Source organism: Alexandromys fortis, unplaced genomic scaffold (genome assembly GCF_014885135.2).
Source record: "Alexandromys fortis isolate MF-2015 unplaced genomic scaffold, M_Fortis_MF-2015_v1.1 scaffold_2_26212498_36691700, whole genome shotgun sequence".
NCBI lineage: Eukaryota > Metazoa > Chordata > Mammalia > Rodentia > Cricetidae > Alexandromys > Alexandromys fortis.
In genome coordinates this window covers 4,828,861-4,856,633 of record NW_026067931.1, presented here as the reverse complement: position 1 = coordinate 4,856,633, position 27,773 = coordinate 4,828,861, and the positions used below count along the sequence as shown (strand labels likewise).

At 46.0% G+C, this 27,773-nt stretch overlaps 1 protein-coding gene across 1 annotated transcript in view; it reads left to right on the top strand.

Moving 5' to 3' along the window:
* Window positions 1-4,235: 4,235 nt before the first annotated feature.
* The window catches only part of Ankrd6 (ankyrin repeat domain 6), a 135,628-nt gene continuing 112,090 nt past the window's right edge, over window positions 4,236-27,773 (top strand). The window contains exon 1 of the mRNA XM_050145503.1: window positions 4,236-4,345. The gene's annotated coding sequence lies outside the window, so the exon portion shown is untranslated. The remainder of the gene's footprint in view (window positions 4,346-27,773) is intronic.

The window sequence follows — 27,773 nt, the reverse complement described above, 5'->3', positions numbered from 1 at the left end:
TCGGTCCTCACGCTTGTGTGGCAAGCGTTTTTCCAGCTGAGCCACCTTCCCAGTCTCGCTTTTCAGCTCTGAACAAGGTTGCTTAGAAACATGGGCATTCGAGGTGAGCAAGCCATCTTACAACCATGAGGGAACAGGCATAAGACTGAAACCCATGACGGAAGTGCAGGCTAGAGAGAGATGTTCTCTGGTGATTTACTGCACTGCTGACTCCAGCCCGGAAAAGGTCTACCCACCAACTTCTTTGTTGTTTTCTTCTTCCTTCTTCTCCAGATGAGATCTTGCCATGTGGCCCAAGCTGGCTCAAACCAGCGATCCTCCTGCCTCCAGTCCAAAGTGCTATGGTTAGAGGTGCAAACCATCATTGTTGTTGTTTCCATCCAACAAGAAGCTGTGTTTTTGTTTACTAATAAAAGAGACAGCACAAATTTCAAACCACGCTACAGTTCCTTTTGACAGACCACAAAAGCACCGCGTTACACTATTAATTCCACAATGGCATTGATGAGATGGTTCCTGGAGCCTGAGGGGTGGCTCAGCAGATAAGAGTGCTTGTATGGTTTGAATGAGAGATGCCCGGCCTGGTACAGTCTTGAACATCACCTAGGGGGTATAGCCTTGTTTCACTCCTGTCCCCTGCCCCTCTTTTATTTTCTGTGTGCAACTAAGATGTGATCTCTCAACTTCCTCCTCCTACTGCCATGCCTGGCTGTGGCCACACCACTCCAGTGTTCTGAACTCTAGCCCTCTGGCACTATGAGCAGAAATAAACTCCTTTGTCTACAGTTGCCTTCGGTCATGATATCTTGCCACAACAATAACTAATGCAGGCAGGCACGTGCCACTCTTCCAGAGGACCAGAGTTCAATTCCCAGCACACGCACTGGATGGCTCACAACCATCTGTAGCTCCAGCTCCAGGGAATCTGATGCTTCTGGCCTTTGAAAGCAACTTCCATACAGGAGCTGATACAAACACTCTCAAATAAATTTTCAAAATTTTAAAAAGATATTAAATCATCACTGTTGTTATTCAGGGTTCAGACTCTCTTCCCTCTCAACTAACATGTTTGTTCATGACATCACCAGTTTGTTGTCGATGTTCCTGCTGCTTTGTTTTTTGTTGTTTGTTTAGATATTGGATTCTTTATGTTCCTCAGGCTGGCCTCTACCTTCTTGAGACCAGGGACCTTCCTGTCTCCGTCTCCCTTGTAACATAATGTTCTCAGGATGTTTGTAGACTTTGGACAGAGATTGTAGGAATTTCTATAAGCTGTGAAGGTTCCACTTGGACATACCTTATCCAAATTCCTTTAACTCGAGGGCCTCTCCTTTGATGACATTCTTTATTGCTTTCAGCTGCTGCCAGGTGAACTTGTATGGTTGCCTGTGTGGAATCTTGTCCCTCGGGCTTTGCTACCGATTCATCACTGTGGGATTCTGCTCCAAACCTGACAGGGAATGCAAAAACAAATGACGGCAGAAAATGTCTGAGCTTTTCCTTTCTTCCTCTTTTGGAATATTTGCTTATTTTTATTTTATGTGCATGAGTGTTTTACCTACACATGTCTTTGTGCCCCATGTGTATGCCCAGTGCCTGCGGAGGACACTGGCTCTCCTAGAACGAGAGTCACATCCAGTTGAGAGCCACCCTCTAACTGTTGTGAAAAGAACCTGAGTTCTGCTGGCTGGTAAACAGAGCTCAGGGCTAGGGCCGAAGGAGGAGTGATTTGTAATTAGCAAAAGGATAGATTCTATTAGTGGAAACTGCAAAGAACGTGGGACCTCTTTCATAAGATGGATTCTATTCACTGCGAGACAGGGCTCAAGATCAGGACTAAACAATGGCCAGGATTTGGGACGTGCAGGAAGGCTGACTCCATAGAATAGCAAAAAGATCACCGGGTCAGACAACATCCACTCCAGCCTTCTGGGTGACCAGGCATTAATCATATCGGTCTCTGAAGAAAATAAGCCACGCGTTTAACAAGCCTTGTTCCTCCAATGCTTTTTTTAAAGCAGTGCTCTACACCCCCTCCTGTTTCCCCTGACAAACACACACACAAACATATGCATAAATAAATGTAATTAAAAAATATATTTATAAATGTTTATAGTAGTTTTATTAATAGCCACCCCAAACTATAAACTCCAAGGATTTTTAGTGTGTGACTAGCAGAACAACAAGCTTTGGCTTATCCGTGTCATGAACTGAGGCTATGCCTGGGTCAACCACAGAGCAAGAACGGGGCTGTTGACTGGGGGGCCTTCCTCAAACCCAGGAAGTCTGAGGAAGATTTAAGAGTTTCTTTTCATTCTCTAAACTGTGGCTCCTTGGAGATCAGATCTCCAAGCCAGCTCAGCCAGTGCCTGGAATTCCCATTAATCAAAGTCGGGGAACAAACGCAGACTAGTCAGCTCCCCGGGAGCCCTCACGTGCCTGGCGGGATGGCTTTTTGTTCTTTTCAGCGTGACTGCTCCCGCGGCCCACGAATATAGTTTAAACCCCATCTCACTGTGACTGACGCTAAAGCTTTAAATGCCTCTCAGGGAAGTGAGCCGGCTGTGTCTTAGGGAGTTTATTCAGGGAACTAGTTAGGAAAACCTTTGCGCTTTAGTTTCTATTAGCATATGTTAATTATATTCAACAGTCGGTTTCAGTCAGAGTCACTCCCGTTATTCTCTCGTTCTCTTCTGGATTTGCTTTCAATGACCTATTTCTTTCTTCATCCATCCCCCGCTTCTACTTCCGTTCTTTTTTTTAAAAAAATGACCCCAACCAGTGAATTTCATTTGGATTGTCTACAGGAGCATGGTCCCCTCACCAGGGGCCACACCACTGAAGAAAATGCCAACCTTCAGCAGCTGTTAACTGCATATTAATCCCTAGGGAGGGAAGACAATTTCTCAGTGTGGCTGAGAGAGAAATAATCACTTAGAAATGTCACGTGTACCTGCTCTGCCTTGGGAACTCTAGAGCGTCGTTGAGACCTGCTGGCAGAGCAACCTGGAGCTACCAGGCAGGGAAAGGAAATGTGTCTATCCCAACAGTTCCGGGTAGGGAATGACATCAACTAATTCACCCAGAGGGGAGTTTTCACATTCTGCTAAATAAAACAGCGGCTAGGGCCGCGAAGATGGGGGTATTCCCAAATAGTTTTGAGGGATCATGTATTTACCCTCTCCTAGGGTGGGCGGGGATTTTGGAGTTTCTCCTAGTGGATAAGGAGACCAGAGGGAAACAAATAGTCTAAGAGGAGGAGGGGCCTTCGTGTTTGTCTTTCCTTGGAAACCAGCCATATTCCCGAGAGGATACGGAAAATAATGAACTTCACCGCAAACTTAGCCCCAGCCTCGGGTAAGACTGAAGTTTCACTTTCTCAGCCTGTTGATCCGTCCACCTCGGCTTTTGTGAGCAAAGGGGTCAATGAGATCCAGTCCTTCAAGATTGGGGATTAAATCGGCGCCGGAGATTTGAATGCAGGTTCTCACGTTTTAGCAGCAAGCACTTACCCACTGAGCTCCCAGCCTGCCCCATAAAGATTTGTCCTGAGCAGACCGACATTCACATAATGAGGAGGAACTGGCATCGATTATCTGTGCCTGGTCATTGGGGGTGCTATGAATTTGAATAAACACACACTTTGAAGTAACCTTTGGCTTACATTAGGCTGCGTTCCCCACTTCTGTAAATCTCTTAGTAGCATCCCTCACCCCCACCCCCGCCCCGTTTCTCTCCTTTTTGAGGCAGAGTCTCACACAGGCCAGGAGTTGGTGACATTTATGGAGTGGTTACTCCTAGTTTTTGCTGCCCAGGGAGCTCTTCTAGGTACTGAAAAAGTAGCTGTGAAAGAGCGAGAGAAAAATAGTCAAGACAACAGCACGTAAGTCCACTCGGAACGCGTGGGTGGGCATTGGTGCCCTTGCCCGTGGCAGTGGGAGAGAGGGTTCTCCACGCTCTGCAGCTTCCTCGGTGTTGAGCTTCCATTGGCTCCAACCGGTCAGTTTGTACATGGCCACAGGTGGGGGCAGGAGGGTTCTCTGCTCAGTCCTCTCGTCAGTTGAGCCTGCTGCAGCTGCAGAAACAACCATCAGCGGCTGTCCTGCAGCCCGAGGCGTGGGCGGCGTAGTGGCCAGTGGCCACCGCGGGGCGCTGCAGCGCTGCGGACAGCAGGATGGGGCGTGACCCGCGGGGCGTAGCCTGTGGGCGTGACAAATGGGTGTGGCTGGCGGGCCCCTAAGGCGTCCAGACCTCGAGCGGCGGAGCACGGGGCGAGCGGCTGCTGGCAGGGAGTGCAGCGGCCCGCGAGCTCCGTGAGGAGCGGCCGGCCGGCGCTGGAGAGAAGGTACTGGGCTCTCACCTGTTCCTTCGGGTGCTGGTAATCCTCAGAGATCGTTCTGGGGGACGGGAGGGGACGCCGCTAGCAGGGGTCGCCCTCCTTTGCTGGCCTTCCCCCTCCAGGCGTTCTTGGTTGGCGTCGCGCGTGTGTGTGGGTGCATCCCCTGCAGACCCTCCGGCCTCCCGGGGCAATGCCAGTCTCCACGGTCATTGGAGCGCAGCCGGACCTGCGGGGCCTCAGGGCCTGTGAGCCGCCTCTCAGGCTCAGGCTTCTCTCACTTGCCTAGGGCATTGAAGTGTGACGCTTCCTGTAGATTTGGGGAGCTGGAGGGAAGGGAAACAGTATTGTTGACCCAAAAAGAGTTGCGCTTTGGAAAGCTCGCCAAGAATGCAATGCGTCCCCAGAAGTGCACCGACAGGATTCATGTGGTTGTAAGGGGTGTGTGTGTGTGTGTGTGTGTGTGTGTGTGTGTGTGTGTGTGTGTGTATTTGCTTGCCACTTGGGTGGCATGAGACTGAGCCCTGAGTGAGCGACCAGTTAAGTGTGTGACCGGAAAACTCACACCTTGAAGTCTTAATGTTTATAACTGTGAACCGAAAGCGTCAAACATAACCCTCAAAGTTGGCATCGAGTTTTCCCATGCCGGGCATCCTTCCTGTGAGCCCCTTGGCTGATGGTAGCCAAGTATGTTAAAGCTGATAGAGATCAAATGTAATGAAAAGACCTTGGGCAATGAATGACCAGTCACACCCAGGTGCAGGGTTGTCTCGTGTTGACTTCGAGTAACGATTGCTCATCCTTAAAATAGTTGTTCCGTGAGTAGCTGCCATTAGTTCCTGAATAATTCCTACTGTGTGGTCAGCATATGATGAACGAGGTGTTTTGGTTTTTTTCTCTTTGTACTGACAACATGGTGGCCAGAAGACGGCTCAGTTGGCAAAGACTCTTGCCACTGGACAATTTGAATTTGGTTCCCAGAAGGTTGGACAAGGTGGAGCCAACTCTTACAAGTTGTGACTCCTGACCTCCTCATGGACTGTGGTTCATCCACACACAGCATAAGTAAATTGGTACCAAAAAATAAACTAGGAAATTTTTATATTACAGTTGGAAGGGTTTTCTGCCCTTCAGTATGCGGAGGGGGCAGGCAGAGGGAAAAAAAATGAAGGAAAATTAGGGACCAGAAAGCAATTAGTGGTACGGTATTATAAAGTATAACCGAAGATGATTTTTACAAAGAACTAAAACCATCACAATAAAAATGCTAGGTTTAGGGGGCTGGAGAGATGAGATGGCTCAGCAGTTCAGAGCACTGGCTGCTCTTCCAGAGGACCACAGTTCAATTCCTAGCACCCACACGGTGGCTCTCAACTTCACAACTATCTGCAACTCCAGTTCCAGGGGATCCAGCACCTTTACATAGACATACATGTGAACAAAACAATCAGTGTGCATCAATAAAAATAGATAAATAAGAAAAATGCTAGGTTTGATGGTGTGTACCTGTAACCCAGTCCTCTGGAGCCTGAGGCATCAGCATCAGGTTGAGGCCAGCCTGGATAAACAGCAAATTCTGTCTTAAAAACAAAACAACTGTTACTCCTTGTTTGTCTGTGGTGGCAGCGAGCGTTAGCCTTAGCCTCCCCTTCAGTCCCTACATGTTTCCAAAGCCTGTCTTCTATATAAAAGCCAATTACTTATGCTATAACCCAGCTTAGTAACAGAGCACACTTCTCATTCCCAGCGTCCTCTGTCTTGTCCTCTGGTGTCTTCTCGGAATCAGATGCTCAGAGACACGTAAGACAAGAGTAACTAACTAGCAGGTACCAGCTGCAGAGCCAGAGCAGTAACCTCCCCCCCCCCCCATCAAATCACTGTTCTGGATTTTGTTTTAATTCTCCCTTTGCTTAATGAAAAACCCCAGGGAAGGGAAATGTCCAAACAAGCGTTTCGGAAGTAATTTAGTGCATTCTCAAGTTAAAAGCAGGATGCAAGAGTAAAGCAGAAAGATGCATGAAGGCTTGCTGTCTGAGCGGTCCCGACCGCAGTGGACTCAGGGTGTGTTCAGTCTGTGCAGAGACCCTGTCTCTTCCAGCACGCTTGGAGACTCTAATTTAAAAAGCTTGCTTGAGTCCCGGAGAATCTGGAAAACAGTTATTTGTGTCTTTGTATCACAGTTATTTGCGTCTTTGTATCTCAGGGTAAATTTTATAAAAATTACAACTATCCAGGGAGCATTGTTGGGGCTGGGAAGGGTTAAGCTGACTGAGAGTGAGCTTTGGAAATGGCTTTTGCCCAAACTCTTCTTCCTCCTTCTTTGTATGTCTGTGCAGTGTTGTTGTTATTTTTTCAAGAGCACACATAAATCTCTTCAGTGGTCTTCTCCTTCTCCTCTTCCCCCTCCTCTTCTTCCTCCTCTTTGAGTCAGGGGCTCTGCACATCCCTGGCTGTCCTGGAACTCAGTAAGTAGAACACGCTGGTTTCCAACCTACAGAGATCCTCCTGCCTCTGCCTCAGAGTGCTTTAAGTGGCTGTCTTAGCTCTGAAATCTCAGTTGAAGGAAAGACTCCTGCAGGGGCCTTGCAGTTCTTAGTGTGTAAGGACGTTCTTCATGGCACCCTTAGGTGGCAATAGTTAGGAGTGGGTAGCGTGAAAGCAACAAGGTATGTAGATGCCACTTGAAAAAGTGACACGTGTAAAATTGTATTTATTTATTTAATTAAAAATATTTTTGAGATTTTTATTTTATGAATATGGGTGTTTTGCCTGCGTGTAAGTCTGTCCACCACATGTGTGCGGCGCTCTTGGCGATCAGAAGAGGGGCCTTGGAGTGAGTGTTGGGAACTGAACCTAAGTCCTTTGGAAGAGCAGCGATTGCTCTTAGCTGCCGAGCCATCTCTCCAGCCCTAGCTTTGTTTATTTAGAGGCAGGCATTGATATATGGCTGTGAGGGCCTCAAGTCCATGACAGTCCTCCCTCCTTAGTTTCCTGGGCGCCTGGAAGACAGATGGACAGCAGCATGTCTGTCTTCTGTTGTTTTATTTTTAAGTAGCGGTCACCAGCAGGATGCCAGTGCCTGGCCCATGTCCTGTCGGGACACCACCACCTCATTTCCTGTTCCACGTGGATCTTTCCATAGCACGTTATCCCAGCCAGCCCTGGAAATCCACCTTTTCCAAGGCATGCTGTTGTGGGCAGGGGGTCGGTGTCCAAGCTGGGTTTGGCACTTAGGGAGCATGTTCTGGACACTATGTTGCCATTCAGAATGTTAAATGCACTAGGTCACTCCTGTGATTTACGGCTGCAGGCTACCCAGCCAATAGTACAAAATGCTACTCCAACCCAGAAGACATCATGGGGAGTGAAGGGTGCAGACTCTGTGGTTTTACTTATGAGACACCTCACCTAGTGTAATCCAATTTATAGGGACAGAAAAATCGATTTTGGCTAACAGCCGGGGGTGGGGGTGGGGGTGGGGAGAACATGACAGGAAGTTGTGTACTCTACGAACTTAATAGTATTTTTTAAATTATTTATTATTTTTTTGAGATTGTAATATAATTTTATCGTTCTCCCCCAATAGTATTTTAAAATTTTAAAATAAAAATTTAGGGTAGACATTTCTGTTTATGATGCCCCAGTACCAGACTGTTATCAGCACTGAGTTCAGGGACAGTTTAGGGTGCTTAGAGACCCTGGGATGGCATCACCTGTCCGTCCCATCACATCCTCATGCCTCCACAGAGGGAAGAGATACATAGTTGCGTTCTTTTCGGAAGGCAAGTGTCTGTGTTATTTTCTAGGGGGCTCTCGTATAAAGAGGAAAGTCGAGGAACCCTGTACTGGGGACTGCACAGTACACGGGCAAGTGTTCCTCCACGAGCTGTAGAGCTGGCCTCTGAAAGGAAGTAAGGTTTGCCCCAAGGAGGTAAACTTGAAGGCTGGCTTTTGGTTTATTCTTTTTCCAAATGTATTTGTATGGTGTATTCTGCTTTGTTTAGTACCCAGTGGTGAGGGAGCATTTGCATATCATTAGAAGGTGAGACACCAGTTTGAATTTACCTAACACAGCTGTTCCTGTTGCTGAGATTTTTTAAAAAAATTTATCTAAGATGGTAAAATTGTAACTCGCAGGCTTTTCTTACATATAAGAATCTTTCTATTTGCTTTTACTTAGAAACCTTTTTTTTAAAGAGCATTTTCTTTCTTTCTTTTTCTTTTTCTTTTTTTTTTTTTCCCCAAGACAGGGTTTCTCTGTGGCTTTGGAGCCTGTCCTGGAACTAGCTCTTGTAGACCAGGCTGGTCTCGAACTCACAGAGATCCGCCTGCCTCTGCCTCCCGAGTGCTGGGATTAAAGGCGTGCGCCACCACTGCCCGGCTAGAAACCTTTTAATATACATTGTACTTCAGCGTATATTCTGTTGAGGTGTGCTGTGCGCGGAAACAAAGAGTTCTAACACGTAGTGGCTTAGTCCAAGGAGAGTTGGTAGTTTGCACAAAACCAAGTTGGTTATTTTAGGCTGGGCAGCTCTCCTGGGCAATTCTCCTTCATGCCAGTCAGGGGTGTCAGGGTCCCTCCTTCTTTGTGAGGCCGCCATTGTGACCTTGTGGTCTCCAGTCCCTCAAGACAGAAGGAGCATAGAGGCTTACCGTACTGATTCCCTCCACTAGCCCGGGGAGCATCCCCCTGCTCATATAAAGTTGACCAGAGCCAGCCACATGGCTCTACCTGAATTCAAGGAGTACCAGTCTGGGCAGCTATTGCAATGGATGGAGAGCCATCTTTTATACATACAGGTTAGACTTCACTTTGGCGGCTGAAGCAGGAGGATTGGGAGTTCAAGGCAATGGAATAAGACCCTGTCTCAAAAATATCCAAAAGAACAAAAAGCCCAAATAGGCCAGTCTTACTGGCCAGTTAATTGTAGCTGCATTCATATATATGCCTTGTTTTCCAAAGACACATACACACAGAGCTTTCATAGTGCAGGTGTGGATGACGTCATATACATAGGACATAATAAGATGGGATTGAACTATTTAAGTTCAAGTATTAATTAGTGACTGAAGAACATCGACTTTTTTCAGTCATGTGATCATAGAAGATCCTACATTTCAGAAGGAGGGAGTGAAAATGGAGATTAGCCCGGGACAAGAATGTGCATGCCTTGGTGGCTTAACTTTCTCCTAACACTTTAAACGACTGAAGACTGCCAGCAGAAGGGGAGTGTGGGACCTGCTTCACATCAAAACAAAGCCTTTAGCGTGGAACGTGTTACATAATCACAAAATGTACGTGTCCTTTTTACTTATTTGCGTCTATGGGAATCTAAAGTTATATAATTTGGTTCTTAATTACTTGAAGTAAATTTGCACCAGGGAACCCCATTTAGCTCTATCTAGTGTCTGTTGGTTAAATGTGGGACATAGTAAGGGACTAAAATAAGGAAATAAGGTCGTGGGGAAGATCCTGGTCGCCAATTAGCCAAAGAGAAGCCTTAGTGATGGGCACCCTGCACAGCACTGTTCCAGTTATCCATGCTGTTCTACCGAAGGAATAATCAAACACTTAAAACCTTTTTCAGATGCAGTATTTCCTTCCTTCCTTCTTATTTATTTATTTATTGAGACAGGGTTTCTCTATGTTGCCTGGCTGTCCTGGAGCTCCTCTGTAGACCAGGCTGTGATCTAACTCAGAGATCCACCTTCCTCTGCCTCCCAAGTGCTGGGACTAAAGGTGTGTGCCATCACCGCCTGGTCAAGATGGGATGTTTCTGATCAGTGGGCTCAAGCCTTAGCAGCCTGAGTGGCTGGTTAGACAAGTACTCAATCAACAGAGCCACTTCCGTGTATAGATATGGGGGTGGGTATCTTTTTATGGTGCCTATAAGATCATTTTGTTCTTTCTTTTGTGAGCTCTCAGCTAGGAACTCTGTGACAAAAGAGTAAGAGAAAAACAGAAACTTAATTGCATGCTTTTTTTCTCCCCCCTTTGGTGACAGGGTCTCTCTCTCTCTCTCTTGTGGATCTCTGGCTGTCCTGGAACTCACTCTGTAGATTAGCCTGGTATCAAACTCACAGAGATGTACTTGCTTCTGCATCCTGAGTGCTGGGATTAAAGACATGCACCGGCCAGCATGCCTGCCTGCCTGCTATCTAGCTGTGTGGGCAGCGGAGGATGCAAAGACCACCTGCAGCAGAAAGCGGCTCCTTACCAGAGAGGAGGCCATACAAAGGAAAAGGACCTTCATTTCTAGGGCCTGTAAACTGTTGGCAGACTAAAGGCTTAGCACAGCTTTTCAGGGTTGATTCGGCTGATGTCATCTCGAAACTTTTATAAGAAGCTAAAGTTCAGTGCTTTTCCCAGTGAAAAAGGCAGGAGAGACACACTGTAAATTTATGTTCTGGTTTTATAGGGAGGGCAGAGAACTCCGCTTGCTGGGCTTCTTAGCTTCCTCCCGTTGAAAACAGTTTCTGTGCCAAGACGGCGTGTGTTGAGGCGGCAGCTTCTGTTAAGGTCACTGCGATTAAGGATACGCTGGATCTGGAGTGGGGTGTTGTGAGGGGTTTGTAAGCCCCTGGGTGGGGATGGGAGGGGCATACTAGATCAGAGAGTCGGTAACGATGCCTGTTGGGCAAATCTAGCTCCCTGCTTGTTTTATTTTTTAAATTTATTGCCCTAAACATAGTTGTTATAGCAGGTCCGGATTGGCTTCTGGCTTCCAGCAGCACTGCCGTCTACTTACTGGATGGGAGACCGTGGAACAAAGACGGCCATACCCAGTGGCAATAATTTGCAGTCTTTTGAATACAACAGTGGGTTTGCCCATCACTGCCTGAGCTCACCTGTACAAGCCTCTAGCGCGTCGCTCAATCAGTAGGGAAGCTGGTAAGATGCTCAGGCTTCAGAGAATGCGGGTGGCTTATGTTGGCGCTCAGGATACCTCGCGATGCTAAAAGTGAGCAAGTTCAAGTAAAAATTAGCACTGTGGCCTGGGCTAGCTGGTTCTTTTAACCAGGTCGGGTGGCTCCTGCTCAGCATTGCGAGGAGGGGGGTACAAGGATCTGAAGTTCGTGTTTCTGTCCTCATCCGCGCAGGCGTTGGAGAGAAGGCTGTGACACACGAGATTTCCTGTCTCATAAAATATCCTGTCTCCAGAAGTTAAACTTGAAAGTAAGAATCAAGGGGGAAGTTAATAGCAGGAGTTGAGTGTGAGGAAGAACTTAAATGGGAGCTTGGCAGGCCAAGGATGCTTGTTGAACCGTTTGCGGTGCTTTTAATCCCTAGGTACGTGACACCAAATACATGGCTTGCTCATGCGACCTTTGTTTCCTTCTGGGTGCCATTCAAACTCTGGAAGAGCTATAAAACCAGTACTAGATAATAGGAACCTTCCTTTTATCTGTTGGGTTTTTATACAATAAGGGGGTGGGGGGAGTGGAACCTAAGAAGCACCCTGTGCCGGATAGTTTTTATGTCAACTTGACACAAGCTAGGGGCATCTGGGAAAGAAACACTTCCATAGGATTGGAAAGACTGGGTTGTTTTCTTGATTGATGTGGGATTGATGTGGGATTGATGTGGGAAGGCCCAAGTCACTGTGAGCCCTCTTCTCCTTGACAGCTGTGTTTGTTCCCCTAGATACTGGGATTTCTTTGCTATCCATGAATGAATCCTGCAGACATTGTTGGGAAAAAACCATATTCCTCTCTTTAAAAAGAATGTTCATTATTTTGATATGCTGGATGTTCTATGTAGCACTTTTTAAATCCTAAATTGACAAGTTTTATTCTTTCTTTGGTGAAGAGCGTTAGACTGACAGTTTGCTGGCTGTCTTAAGAGTCACCATGTTTTTGTGTGTTTGACAGTAAACTATAAAATCGTGCCCGTTTTCGCTGCAGACCTCTCTGCTCCTGATTACCCTGTCATCCCCCACCCTTTGGAATCTGCTTAATACAGGGGCATTTACTCTAAGAGTAAAGGAATAAAGCTTAAGACACGTTTAGCGTGTGCTATGAATTTCCTAGCCAGCTAACTTGGTAGAAGTCAGTGTCCCCGTTTTATAAGGCATGTTTCTGATTAGCGTTGACGAAGGGTTGCAGAGTGTCCCCCAAACCTAAGCAGACAAAAGCCACATTGTACCTGATGGTGTATTGAATAAAACCCCATCAGAGACTGCGAGCCGACAACGTTGTCCGGTAGCTCTGATTCAGGAGGGAAGTCCAAGCATTGATTACAACTGCTCTGAGATCATTAATGCACGAAGGCCGGACTCTCAGGGCTGAATGGCTGTCCTGCCTGAACAGGAGGCAGACTCTCGCTGCTCTCTGCAAACCTGGTCTCTCTATCCAAAAGCAAGCAGACTTTTTTTTTTTTTTGGCACCTGTTTTTGGCTTTCCTTTCCCCCTTGTAGTTAGCATTTAGTAATGCATCTGAGAACCCAGGCCCCACATTCAGGCCTGGCTGAATTGCCTCTCTTGAAAACGGACAATAACGATGCCCTTTACAGGGAATCTGCTCCCTGAGAGCCTGGCCGACGTGAAGAGAGGAGAGCAGAGCTGTCCACCGGCAAGGCCTGGGTCTGATTTCATGTCTGTCTGAGGGCAGCCTTTGTGCCCTCTGCCAACTGCTGCCCCTGCCGCCCCGGCTGTGCTTTTCTTCTGGTCGCTGGCCTCGATGTTTTAGACGGAGCCTCATTGACTGTCCCCTCGCTCCCACGGGCCTGAGTCACAGCGACATTGTTCTTGCTTAACAAACCACCCCTCCCTGGGTCTGCCCACGGCTCGCCCTCTGCCTCCAGTGGGAGCTGCTGTCTCACCCCACCCCTCCCCCGTTAAGTAGTACACGTAGAGTTCCAGAGAACTGTATTAGCAGTCAGCAGGGGATCCGCTCTTGCTCTTAAGGGACTGCACATTTTTCTGACAGAACCTTAAACAGCCCTTTATTGTGTGGAAGTGGAGAAGCAGCGAGACCCTATGCAGCATCATTTAAAACACCAGCAACACGAAGGACTACATTGTTTGACTTTCTGAGAAGAAGGGCTTGAACAGAACTTGACTTTTTTTCTCAGCAGAGAGTGGTGCACACACAGCATTTTTGATATGCCCTGATGGATTTTCAAGTTCTGGCTGAAGTTTGCATCAGCCTCCAACATGTTCCTCCTTTGCATGTTCAGTGTTGTGAAGTGTCCCCCCACAATTCCTCCAATGGGAACGTTTTGTTATCTACCCTCCCTCTGTCCCTCCCTTCCTCCCACCCTTCCACTTGTCTGCCTCTCTCCCTCCTTCCTCCCCTTTCTCATGCCTCCCTCCCTCTCTCCTTTGTGCCTCCTTCCCTCCATCATGCCTCCTCCATTCCTTATGCTTCTCCCCTTCCTCCCTCCCTCCCTCCCTCCCTCCCTCCCTCCTTTCTGTTTCTTTCTTCCCTTCCTCTCTCCTTCTTCTCCTTCTTATTCTCTCTCTCTGCTCCCTTCCTTTTCTCCCCTCCCATCCCTGCCTCCTTGTCTGTTTCTTCGTTTGGGACAGAATTTCACTGTGAAACCGAGCTGACCTCAAACGTGTGACAGTTCTTTTGCCACTGCTTCTTGAGCACTGGGATTACAGTGCCCAGCTTGCAGTCATTTCTTTTTTTTTTTTTTTCTTCCTTTCCATTGTGTATGCTTGTGTGCATGTGCATGTGGAGCTCTGGTGTTGATGTCAGGAATCATCCTGGTTCATTCTTCCAGCTTATTCCTCTTCCAACTTACTCATTGAGACAAGCAAGGTCTCTCAATCAAACTGAGAGCTTGCTGATGAGGCTTAGTCTTCCCCAACCTCCAACCCCTACCTAACCCGCTCTTGTTTCACACACACACACACACACACACACACACACACACACACACACACACACACTTAAAATCTAAAACACTCTTGATTGCTTTTCTCATGTGTGTTGATAAGTTCTCTTTGTTTATGTGTTCTGGGTGAGCATCTAGAACAAGTCTTACAGTGGCAACCTTCCCATACTCTGGTACTTCTTTCTTTTTTTACTTAATTTACCTTGTGTGTGGTTGGGTATGGTATGCCCTAGCAAGCAGACAGATGTCAGGGGACAGCTTAGAGGAGTCAGTTCTCTTACCTGGGGGTCCTGGGGATCACACCCAGGTTGTTGGCTTGGCAGCAGGGGCTTCTGGCTACTGAACTGTCACGAGCCCTCAGCTTCACGTGCCTAACTGTCACACCCTCTTCAGTTCTCACAGTCAAAATGGCCTCTTTTTTTAAAACTGCACTTTCAGTAAAACAAACAGGTGGCTGCCATCTGTTGGACAGGAGAACAGATTAAGAGTGAACAGCTGGGTTCCACCCCTCACCGACTGCAGCACAGTAGAGCTGGCCCTGGTGGCCTGGGTGAGGGAGACCCGGCCCTGGTGGCCTGGGTGAGGGAGACCCGGCCCTGATGGCCTGGGTGAGGGACAGCTGCTGGCCCTGGTGGCCTTGGTGAGGGACAGCTGGCCCTGGTGGCCTGTGTGAGGGACAGCTGGCCCTGGTGGCCTGTGTGAGGGAGACCCGGCCCTGGTGGCCTGGGTGAGGGACAGCTGGCTCTGGTGGCCTGGGTGAAGGAGACCCGGCTCTGGTGGTGCAGGAGAGTGGGAAGCCTGACCAACTCAGCTGATGTGGGAGTGATTTCTTATTAATAAATAAACTGCTTAGGCCCATTTGATAGGCCAACCCTTAGGTAGGCGGAGAAAACAGAACAGGATGCTGGGAAAAAGAAGCTGAGTGAAGAGTCGCCATGATTCTCCTGCTCCAGACAGACGCAGGTTAAGATGCTCCCTGGTAAGCCAGCTCGTGGGCTACACAGAATATTAGAAATGGGTTAGAACAATATGTAAGAGCTAGCCAATAAGAGGCTACAGATAATGGGCCAGGCAGTGTTTGAAAGAATACAGTTTCCGTGTAATTATTTCGGGCATAAGCTAGCCATGCGGGCGGCCGGGTGCCGGGGACGCAGCCCCGCCGTTCATATTTCAACACTCAGCTACCACCCAGGCCCGGATCTAGGGCTTTGAGTTGGCTCACCCCAACATCCAACCCTTCCATGAACTGCTGGAACGCATGAAGAGGCTGGTTCTGCAGACTCAAAGCTGGACAATCTCCCTGACATAGGGCAACCGCAGGACATCCCAGAGGAGTCCCATGGGAATCCAGTACTGATAGTGTAGCAGAAGCCAGAGGCCTTGAACCAGACCAGTGACTCATTGCCATGAGCATTTGCTGGTAAAGCTGTTTGGGTCAAAGGGTAGTGACCCACTATGGGACACTGGGGCTTCCACAGAGAGATTTTTTCCCTCTTTTTTGGGGGGTGGGTTTGCAAGGATGGAGGGCAGATATGGAGGGATGGGGAGATGAAAGGGATTGAGGTGCATGATGTGAAATTCACAAAGAATCAAATGGAACAAAGTTTTGTTTTGTTTTGTTTTTTAAAAAGAGTGAACAGCAGTGATGGTACGCACCTTTAATCCCAGTACTCAGGGGGCAGAGGCAGGGAGATCTCTATGTGCTCAAGACCAGACTGCTCTACAGAGTGAGTTTCAGGATAGCCAGGGCTACACAGAGAAACCCTCTCTCAAAAAACCAAACCAAAAAAAAAAAAAAAAAAAAGGAAGAAGAAGAAGAAAAAGAGTGGACAGCTACGGCTACAGCGAGCTTTGAAAGGCTTGTAATTTGTCAATGATTACAGTGGGAGTGTATTGATTAAGGAGTGACCTGTGGCCTGAAGAACTTTCTCAAGACCAATACAGTGTAGTGAGTGAGTCATTATCCCATCGCTGGGGATTCCAGTCAGGGCCTCTTGTGTGCTAAGTCTCACACAGCTGTACTCCCAGCCCTGCCGGCACGAGTCTATAGTAATCACCTCTGTAGTAATCACTTCCTATGTTTTTTAATCCTGCTGAGTGTGCATCTTTAGATCCTACTATTTAATAAAATCTTGTAACATGTTTTCGGTATATTTTCTATGTATTTTCTATTTTTAATCCATGGGCTTACTCTCTGTCTAGGTGAAATTTATTTATTTAGTCAACTTGACACAAGCCAAGGGTCGTTGGAGAGCAGGGAACTTCAGTTGAGAAAATGCCGACATTAGATTGGCCCAGAGACAAGTCTGTGTGGCATTTTCTTGATTAATGACCAACATGGGAGGACCCAGCCGACCTTGGGTGGTGCATCCCTGGCTGGTGGGTCTGGCGTCTGTAAGAAAGCAGACTGAGGAAGCATAGGGACCAAGCCAGGAAGCATCCTCCTCCATGGTCTTCCCTTCAGTTTCTGCTTCCTGGTTTCTGCCATGCCTTCCCGTCATGTAGGCAGTAAGCTGCAATAAGGCCTTTTCTCCCAAGCTGCTTGCTTTTGGTCATGTGTTTATCAGAGAGTAGAGACCTAACTAGGACACTGTCCTTGTTAGTTTGCTAGCCATAGAGTGGGAGGCAGAACTAGAAGGAACTTATTTTCTCAAAGTGCGGGTTCAAGTCTGAGATCAAGGTGTCATAGGCTTGGTTTCCACCGAGGCCTCTCCTTGCCTGAGGATGGCCGTCCTCTCATCTATATTGGCACGGTTTTCCTTGCATAGCTTGTGTCTGTGCACCCCAATATTACCAGGCAGACTGGAAAAGAAACCAACCTAAGCCTCATTTTAATTTCGCACTTTTAAAGCTTGTCTCCAGATGAATAGACACACTCTGCTGAAGTACTGGGAGTCAGGGTTTCAACGAAGTGTGTGCACATGTCATTCTCAGGGGATGTTTTACCTTGAAATACTCTCCATTTCCACATTCCCTTCCTCTCTTCCCTTCCTTTTCCTTCTCTCCCCTTTCGTGATGACTCTCTTCTCTCCCTTTCCCTTCCTAGGTTTCCTAGGCTGTGCATAAGCGGTGCTGACTTGGAGTGTGAGGAAGAGCTATGTCAGCGTTATGCTAAGTCACCTTTGTCTGTGGCAAAGCCGGTGCTCACAATTTAGGATTAACACATGTGTTTTGGGGGCTGGTGAGGTGGCTCAGTGGTAAGCTGCTCTTTCAGAGGATCTGGGTTCGATTCCCAGCACCCACATGGTAGCTCACAGCTGTCTGTACTGTACTCCAGTTCCCGGGGATCTGACACCCTTGTACAGACATACATGCAGGCAAAACACCAATGCACATAGAATAAGAATAAATAAATCACTAAAAGTTGTTTTGGCACTGGTCATCAAGCCCAGGGCCTTGCACACAGTTCAACAGGCTCTCTGCCACTGAGCCTTCAATACAGGCTTTAGGTTTATTTCACCAGCCGTCCGTCACTCAGCAACTCAGTGTCCTTCACTAAGTAAAGATGCCATGGTTCCTTCATAAAGGAGTTTAGGTTAATAAGGCGTCCTGAGAGTGCAGGCGCTGAGATTTATTATAGCTTGCTTGAACTCCTGGGACTGAAGTAATTATTAGAACATTCCGTCCAGACTCTGTGACTTGGGTATTACAAATGATGTGATTATTCAATCTTTTGTTGTTGTTTTGAGACAGGATCCTACGTCACCCAGGCTGGCCTTGAACTACTGATCCTTCCACCTCCCCGAGAGATGTTACTGAGACTTTACATCTTGCAAGTTTTTCTAATAAAGTGAGTAGTTGTCAGACCAATTTTTATGCAGTTCCTACTGTAAAAATATAAGTGACAATGAATATATATATACATATATAATGATAAACAGATATATATGTATATATATAATGATAAACACACACATACACATATAGCCTTATTCCATAGTCTCATTAGAGGTGTTCACTGTTGCTTTTAAAGACAAAGCGAAGGGAATTTCGGTATTTGCTCTTTGGTGGAATTACAGTCACTTACTTTATCTGTGGTAACGATGAGTGGATTCAAACAAGCATTCCTTCCAAGCTTGCCACCCAGTTCCTCCTTGGCCTCCGGAGTGCCCTAGAGGTGGAGACCTGCAGTGAAGTGATGTCAGTCTGGAAAACGAGTCAGATAGGCTTGACCGAAGCAGGCTTAGGATCCTAGTGGCTTAGAGACTGCTCATGAAGTCCGGTGTCTTCTTAGGCCATGGTCCTCATGGGTTCCCTTGTTCATGCTCTGTTTATCATATAGGATCTTTATCTGCTTTGTTAGGATGTTTGGACAGAATCTCTTTCTGGAACAGATTTTTTTGGATAACGAATATTTATTTATAGAGACATTTAAAAAATAAAGCCATGTGGATGTGTCTGTATATGATCCACCAAAATAATTTTTTTTTGTTTTTAGTATTGTCCTGATGGAGACTTTATTCTGTTTAACAGAAGATCTGTGAACAACATGTGGCAGATCCCATGGTTGTAAGATATATATTCTCAAACCCATTCCAAAGTGAGGGAGAAGGGGAAAAAAGGGGCAGTTTTTACTAAGAAAAGTAGTCTTAGTATTTTTTATGTTTTATTTTATGTTTATGGGTGTTTTGCATGCATGCGTGTCTGTGCGCCATATGTGCGCCTGCTGCTTGCAGAGACCAGAAGAGTTCATTGGATCCCCAGGAACTGGAGTTTCCTGTGGCTATGAACCAGCATGTGGGTGCTGAGAATCAAACCTGGGTCCACTGGAGAGCGGTAGTGCTGTTAACTCTTGAACCACCTCCGAAGGCCCTAAAAGTGGTCGTCCTTGTCTCTCTCTCTCTCTCCTTTCCTTCCTTCCTTCTCTCTTTTTTTGGAATCAGGGTCTCTCTCTACGTAGCCCTAGCTATCCTGGAATTCACTATGTAGATCAGGCTGGCATCGAACACACGAAAATCTGCCTGCCTCTGTCTCCTGAGTGTGGGAATTAAAGAATTAAAGGCATGGGCCATGGTTCCAGGCTAAAAGGGGTTTTTCTTTTTTCTTGAGGTGGTGGCACACACCTCTAACCCCAGCACTTGGGAGGCAGAGGCAGACAAATCTCTTGAGTTTGAGACCAGCCTGGTTTACAGAGTGAGTTCCAAGACAGCCAAGGCTACAGAGAACCCTGTCTCAAAAACAATTCCCCTCCCCTACATAAAAGTGATCCTTTTCTCTTCATCTAAAACTTTGATCATTCACAGATGTCAGTAATTTGGTAACGCTGTTTTTAGTCCTTTCTGTATAGCTCTTTCCTGTTGTGCAATCAGCTTTCTGTTTCATTGTTTCGAGACAGGCTCCTTGGAGAAAGTACTTAAGTAGGACGTGTTTATTTACGCTTATGATTTCAGCCATGGTTGTGGTTTGGTCCCTTTTGGGCTGTGGTGACTTGGTATATTATGTTGGGAGCACAGTAGAGGAAACCTGCTTGCTTCTAGACGGCTAGGAAGGTGAGCATGCTTCATTTCAGTGTGCCTCCCAAGGGCACACACCCAGTCACCTCTGTGCCTTAAAGGTTTCACTATGCCCACCAAGTGATGCATGCTGGAGACTCTGGGGACACTATAAAAGTCTAAACGTTAAACCATGATTCATACCGATAACCACCGCATTTGAGAGGCTGAGGATTACCAAGGCTGAGAAGCCATCCTGGGCTACATAATGAGTTTGAGTCCAGCCTGGGTACCAGTTTGAGACTAAACAAAGAAACCAACAGCTGGGGAGATACCTTAGTGGATAAAGCTTGGTGGATAAAGTGGATTTGCACAACAGTGCAAATGTGAGGACCTAAGTGCAAGGCTGGGAATGGCAGTGAGTGCCGGAATCTTAGGGAGATAGAGCCGGAGATAGGAGAAACTGGAGCCTTGCTGGCTGAGTAGTGAACGAGAGATCCTGTGTTGAAGAAAGTAGAAGGTGAGGGTACCACACTCTCATACACACATACACACACAAACACACACATACACACACACACACACACACACCACTTAAAACCTCCTCCATCTAGATCTAAGCTATAGGTTGTAGCTGGTTTTTGTTGTTGTTGGTTTGTTTGTTTATTAACTCTTTGGGGGCCTACCACCCAGCTCCCAAATAAACAAAGACTTATTCTTACTTATGAATGCTTGACCTTAGCCTCGCTTGTTTCTAGCCAGCTTTTTTTTTTTTTTTTTTTAAAAAAAAAAGGGTTATTGGGCTGGAGAGATGGCTCAGAGGTTAAGAGCATTGTCTGCTCTTCCAAAGGTCCTGAGTTCAATTCCCAGCAACCACATGGTGGCTCTCACCCATCTGTAATGAGGTCTGGTGCTCTCTTCTGGCCTGCAGGCATATACACAGACAGAATAGTGTATACATAATAAATAAATAAAATAATAAAAAAAGGTTTATTTATTTATTTAGTATGTATACATACATGCCAGAAGAGGGCACCAAATCTCATTATAGATGGTTGTGAACCACCATGTGGTTGCTGGGAACTGAACTCAGGACCACTGGAAGAGCAGCCATTGCTCTTAACCTCTGAGCCATCTCTCCAGCCCTCTAGCTAGCTTTTCTAACTTCAATTATCTCATCTCTTTCTAACTACATTTTGTCTCTGGGCTTTTTATCTTTCTTTATTCTGTATATCCTTCTTTCCTTCTTACTCCATGGCCGGCTGTGTGGCTGTGTGGCTGTGTGGCTGGCTTTTGGTGTCCTCCTCTCCTCCTTTTCTTGCTCCTCCTCTTGACTTTTTCCAAGTCTGTTTCTCCTATTTATTCTCTCTACCTGGCAGCCCCACCTGTCTCTTTCCTGCCTTGCTACTGGCTGTTCAGCTCTTTATTAGACCAATCAGGTGTTTTAGACAGACAAAGTAACACAGCTTCACAGAGTTAAACGAATGCAACATGAAAGAATGTAGCACATCTTTGCATCATTAAACAAATGTTCCACAGCATAAACAAATGTCACACATCTTAAACTAATGTCCCACCACAGTAGGTAGCATATGTCCTCTGCTTCTAGGATATTTTCCACTGCCATTGTTTAGATTATTCCTGTTCTGTTTTCTCTTCTTAAAACATTTGGTGTTCAGACTTTTGTTTCTGAGACAGGGTTTCTCTGTGCAGCCCTGGCTATCCTGGAACTCACTCTGTAGACCAGGCTGGCCTCCCACTAGAGAGATCCGCCTGCCTCTGCCTCCTGTGCTGGGGTTACAGTGTGCTGCCACCCTTGCTTTGGTCTCTTTCTTGCTTAACTTGACTGCCTTTGTTTTGTGATTCTGCTTCCTGGGAGATGTTTTTAAAATAGAAATTTTCTATTAAAAAATTGTCAGTCCCAATTTTATTATTTTAATCATCTCAGCTTCCTGCAAGCTTTGCTCACCGAAGTCTTACTTTGTAAACTCGTGACTTTGCTTTTCCGTTCACTGGTGAGAGGTGACCATGACCATGAGTATTGTAAGGCATTTTATTTCCCAGCCCCCATCCGAAGATACACACTTATTAATGAATATATATTTAATATATAGGCAATTTTTATAACTTCTTCCCCCTGTTTTTCTAAACATTTTCCATACCATTACATTTTTCAAAAAACATAAAATTTTAGCAACTGTGAAATAATATGTATGAACTGAGTGGTGGTGGTGCGCACCTTTAATCCCAGAGCTTGGGAGGCAGAAGCAGGTGGATCTGAGCTCCAGCATGGCCAGAGCTGTTATACAGAAAAGCCCTATTGAAAACCAATAAATAAATAAAAATAAAATGTGGATTCACTATAATTAAACTGGTTTCTTCTTGGACATTTAGAAAGGTTATACCGGTAATGTTATTTTAAAAACACCATTGAAACCATATGTACATAGATATTTTATATTCTATTAATTAATTCCTTAAAGTGGATTATCAGAAGTCAAATTATTAGGTAAAAGGAATGAATATTTTAAATATTTGTACCATAACATGGTACTTAATTAATTGAAAGGCTTATGACTTTTTAAAAAACAAATAGAAGCCATCATTTATTCAGATAATAATCTTATTTAAGGCAGGGCCAGTGAACAATCAAAAAACCTTGAACTCATATTTATACCTGGTTTTCCTTGAGGACAGTCTTTCATTAGGTTCTAATTGTGTGTGTGTGCGTGTGCGTGTGTGTGTTTCGAGCAGAGGGAATGGGATGTGTATACTAGGGATGAACCCAGGACATCCATGCCAAGGGAGGACTTCACCACTGAACTACATTTCCACCCCTTTTGGTTCACTTTTGCAAGCAAAAATATTTGTATCTGGAAATAAAGTCAGCCTGGCCAATTTATCAGGTAAGTGTAAAACCAGAACAGAAACAGGGCTGAGCCTTCAGTGCGGTCTGACATAACAGAACAGTCTATGAACTGTACCCGGGAGAGTTATTAGTCTCTGAAGTTCAAAAGCTACCATTGTTGCCCACGACAACAGTCTCATCACTGGAGGGGCTCTTTTATCTACGTGTGAGCTCCTACTTCACTGGCAGGAGCTCCACTTCCTTTTGGCCCCATCGAGTGTCCAGTGTCAGAATAACAGACGCTGGAACTTGCTCCTCAGATCAGCAGTGTTTTTCTGTAAGATAGAGCACCTCTTTTCGTCCCTTGCGACTTGATCATACATGCCTCCTTACAGAAATCTGAGCCGTGCCGGAGTGTTATCTACAAGCACTTACATCTGTCTGCCTTTTGTCTGGAAGCCAGAGCAGAAATGTCACATGATACACCGGAAAAGATCCTGTGATCTTGTGTATTCCTTTGTAGCTTGCCTTGGTTTGCCAAGAGTCTTTTGTGCGTTAATAACACCTTTCCTAAAACTTGCATTGCTTTGGTCTAAGTTACTTTGTAACTTTCCTTCGGGGTTTTAATTCTCCATTTTGATTCAGTTTTATTCTTCCAGATTTCAGAGGGGTTGCTGGCAGGACACACCTGGACTTTAGAGGCAGAACAGAAATCAAGGGTTTGTGGGGACTGAGAAGGCAGCCAGGGAATGCTGCCATACCCTATGGGGTTTCAACAGGGCACTCGTGGGTGTGTCTAGGAGGAAGTAGATAATTTTCAGAGCGAGTGAAATCTAAAACAAGACAGCCTGCTAAGAGAAAAGGGACTTCCATCTTCCCAGCTATCCCTGCATGCTCTGGCTACACAGATCTTTGAGAGTGTGTTTGGCAGTCAGGTGTGGTAACAAACTTTTAGTCTTTGCACTCTTTTATTTGTTTGTTTGTTTTTTAGTTAATTTTCTTTTTTTGCCGGGGATGGGGGAAGGTTCCTGTTTGTTCTCTCTGTGTAGCTCTGGCTGTCCTGCTGGAACTCTGTAAACCAGGCTGGCCTGGAACTCAGAGATTCCCCCTGCCTCCGCCTCCTGAGTGCTAAGAGTAAAGGCCTGGCCACACCTGGCACTCGTAATCCCAGCACTCAGGAGGCAGAGGAAGGGGGAATCTCTGAGTTTCAGGCTAGCCTGGGCTACTGTGTGAGTTCCAGAACAGCAAGGGCTACATAGAGAGGCCTGTCTCAAAAACGGAACAAAAAAACAAAGATGGGGAGGAAGAAATGAAGGAAGAAAGAAAGCCTGAATAGTTTGAGTCTTTGGCACATGCCTTTAATCCCAGCACTCGGGAGGCAGAGGCAGGTGGGTCTCTCTGAGTTTGAGGCTGTCATGGTCTACATAGTGAGTTCCCTCTCTCGGAAAGATGGGTCTCAGCATGAGGCCCAGGCTGGCTTCAAACTTGCTATATCCTCTGCTGCCCATTCGTTCCTGTACCTCCGTGTCTCCACCGACCACGTGCTGATACTACAGCTGTGTGCAACCACACCCAGCTTCATAAATTTTTAACCGTTACGCTTCTTTTGCTACTAATTGTGTGCAGATGGGTCTGAGGACATTTACATGTTTGTAAATTATCAGTTTGTAAGAGATTTGTGTATAGAGGAGAGTGATTGACTTTGAGATGATTCTTTTCAAGGAAGAGAATTTTAACACTTTTGTTGAGTTCAGATTGGTCAATTAAACTTCATCCATGAGCTCTATAGCAGAAAAGCTGCAGCTTAGGTAGTACCTTATCAAATTACAGATGCATTGTCTCTAAATACAACAGAAACTTCTTCCTGAACATAGCATTTGTTAGTGAGACAACTCATTTTTGGTGTTGGCCTTATTTACAGAATACAGTCATTCTCTGTCATCAGGAATTATGGTAGAAAGCCTGTTATCATGACATATCAACAATGTGTTGGACATTTTCTCTGTATTTAGACTCTAACAGCCAGTTAGTTGCATGCTATGTTTACAATACATGTTAACAATAACCTGTGTTGACGTACTATCAGAAGTCACAATAGAAAGCCCATAGAATGTAGTGACTCCGAGTTCAGTTCAAAATGCTGACTCTTGTAATGCTGGTAGTGACTCGGAAGTAGGGTTTTAGAGAGATTGGAACACTTGCCAAAGGTTTCCATTCCACTGACCGTCTCTGCAGAGCAGGTGTTGCCACTCAGCATGAAGATAGCTCTCAGCATCCTCTGCTGCATGCACGCCTCTGAGCAGCTTTGAGGCTTGCACAGAAGCGCGTGAGCCTAAGTGCAGTTTGAAGCTTTTCCCTTGCTTTCAAACACGTCTTTAAACAAACGGCTGTAAGACCGCCCTGTCTACCCACTTCTGGTGGCTCTCTGTGCAGCGGTGGGGCTCTCAGTCCCTTTGTGTTACTTCTTCAGTTTCCCTCAGTGGGGAGAACTTTTCTAGGAGTCTCAGTAGACATCACTGAGGAGCAGAGAGGCTTCCAAACACCAGAGATGCACCATGGTCGTCATGCGAGACCCTTTTTCTCCGTTTGCTGGGACAAGCCTAGGGCCATGTGCGTACCAGTGAACACTCGGCCATTGAGCTCCGCTCAACCTCAAGTGATGTTTTATACTTTAGCCCCCAACCCAGGGGAGATCGCAGAAGTTCCAGCAAGAAAGTCCAATCTCATTCAAAATTTTAAACTGCATTTAAGTTCATTTGTTTGTATGTGTGTGAGTGGGTGTGGGCCCACGTGTGCCAAAGTGACATGTGGAGGTCAAGGGACAACTTGCAGGAGTCAACGTCTCTTGCTCCATCGTGTGGGTCCTGTGAAGCTGTATTCAGGTTATTAGACTTGGTGGTGGCAAACATGTTTACCCACCGAGCCATTTTTAAAATTCTCATTTTTAAAAATCGGTGATAGTAAAAGTGATTATCTTACCTGTCTGGATTTAGATTTTTACTTTTATATTTACACATTTTCTGTGTATATAGTATATTTTATCATATTTACTCCTCTGTCATTCTCTCTTGTCCTCACCCACTCCTGCTGATTCCTGTCCTCTTTCTAACTGGTCCCCCATCTATGTTGTGTGTGTGTGTGGTGACCCATTGAGCGTCAGTAAGGTTACTTATAAGAGCATGGCTGATGGGTTACTTTTAGGACTGTGCATACCTAATAAGTGGCTACCCAACTGGTCTCTTAGCAATCATTACCAGCTTGTAGGTCCTCAGAGAAGGGTGGGGACTGTGAACTGCTCTCTCCTCCATCACATGAGTCTCTGCACAACTACCACCCACTTCAGAAGGAGCTTCTTTGACCAAAGCAAACAGCAACACTAACCCATGACTATAAACCCAACTATTTAGAAGGCAACTTAATGGGCACAGCATGTCCATGCAGAAAAACCCACAGTAACTTCCCTCTTACGGTCAATAGTCATACCTTCTCAGCCAGGGGCCTCGGACCAGGCTTACAGAACCAGACCTGAATTCTCTCCTTTGAAGCAAGCCTCAAATTCAATCAGAAAGTGGTTGGCTGCCCTCATAACAGATTACCACAGCTGTATTAACGGGTACATCTTGCTTGACAGGTTGGTAGTATAGCATGCAGGGGCCACAGCTGGACGAGACAATTAATGTCTTGTCTCCCCTTCAGGTATTATGAAAGCTAGCCATCCGGCAGAAGCTTCCAGCTCAGTTCTAGCTTGGTTTCTCTGTATGCTGAGACTAGAACATGTGCTTTCTCCAGCCATAGGGTCTTACCATCTAGTTCAACAGCGGCGGCAATTGCCTTTCTTGTTTCAGAGGCTTCAAATATGGATAAATCTGCTTAGTTTAGTTAAATAGTCTATATTTCTTGTAATCTTTCATATAAAAGTGGTCAGAAACTACAGAGGGAATGTACAAAATATTTGTCAATCTGCATGGCAAAAATTAAGTCTCCATTAATATTCTTCATAAGCACTTAAGACTCGCTTGTGCACAGTTAAGGTGTTGTCTTTTGAACTTGGAATTTTACTTCAATATTTATTTGTTTGTTTGTTTGTTTATATGAATGGCTGTAGCTTTTCCAGGTAGTTTAGTATTCCTCAGGCCCATTTACATTTTTATCATATTTTTACATGTTTGATAGTTTCCTGAGGTATAGCATGTAATTTTGTAAAAGCTTTCTTTGAAAACTCTCTTCCCGATTGTGCCCTCTCAGCACCTCCCTTACCCACCTCACCCTTACTCTTTTGACCCCTCGTTAAACGCTTATTTATTTTCACATCAAGAACTATGGCTGTTGTCTGGGACTTTTCTTCTCTAATGAGGCTCTGGAGCTGCCTCTTGGGCTTTGTGTTTTCTTTAGAACCCATCATTAACCTCGGCACGCCTATGCTCAGCCCAGAGGTCAACTGCAGGGGAGAAGAGGATGCGCAGGAAACATCCGCTTCTAATGTGTGGTGTGTGAGTCAGGCTCTTGACGCAAAAATAGCCCAGACAGTATCAGGCCGTCAGGCCGACCTTGTCCTGGGGCACGCACACGGAGGCTGTGGCTGCCAGGTGTGTCGTGCCCTGCGTTGATTCCAACAATTGTGCTTTTAGTGGCTATTCCAGAGTCTAAGGGTGTCTACTGCTGTGATAAAGCACCATGACTAAAAGTACCTCATGGAAGAAAGGGTTCATTTAGCCTTACAGCTCTCAGGTCACACTCCATCACTGCGGGACATCAGGGCAGGAACTCAAGACGGAAATCTAGAGGCAGGAACTGAAGCAGAGGTATGTTGCTTCCTGGCTTGCTCAGCTTGCTTTCTTACAGCACTCAGGCCTGGGGGTGGCACCACCCGCAGTGATCTGGGCACTCCCTCATCCATCACCAGTCAGGAAAAAGCACCACAGGCTTGCCTACAGACGAGTCTGCTGGGAGCATTTCCTCACTTGAGGTTCGCTCTTCCGAAATGACTCTAGCTCGGGTCAAGTTGACATGACACTAGTTAGCACACACTTATTTGCTGTTAGCATTTTAATTCACACTTGGGTCATGTTTTGTGAATAATTATTTTGTTATTATTTCTAGCTATTATAGATGTATGTATCTGCATAAGGGCGTGTGCATGAGGGCCAGTGCTCACGGAGACTTAAGGCATCAGATCCCTGGAGCTGGAGCTACAGATGCTTGTGAGCCCCCTGATGTGGGTTCTGGGAACCAAGCTCTGATCTTCCAGAAGAGCATCCAGTACTCTTAACCACTGAACCATTTCTTCAGACCCCCCCATTTTTTTAAATTAAATA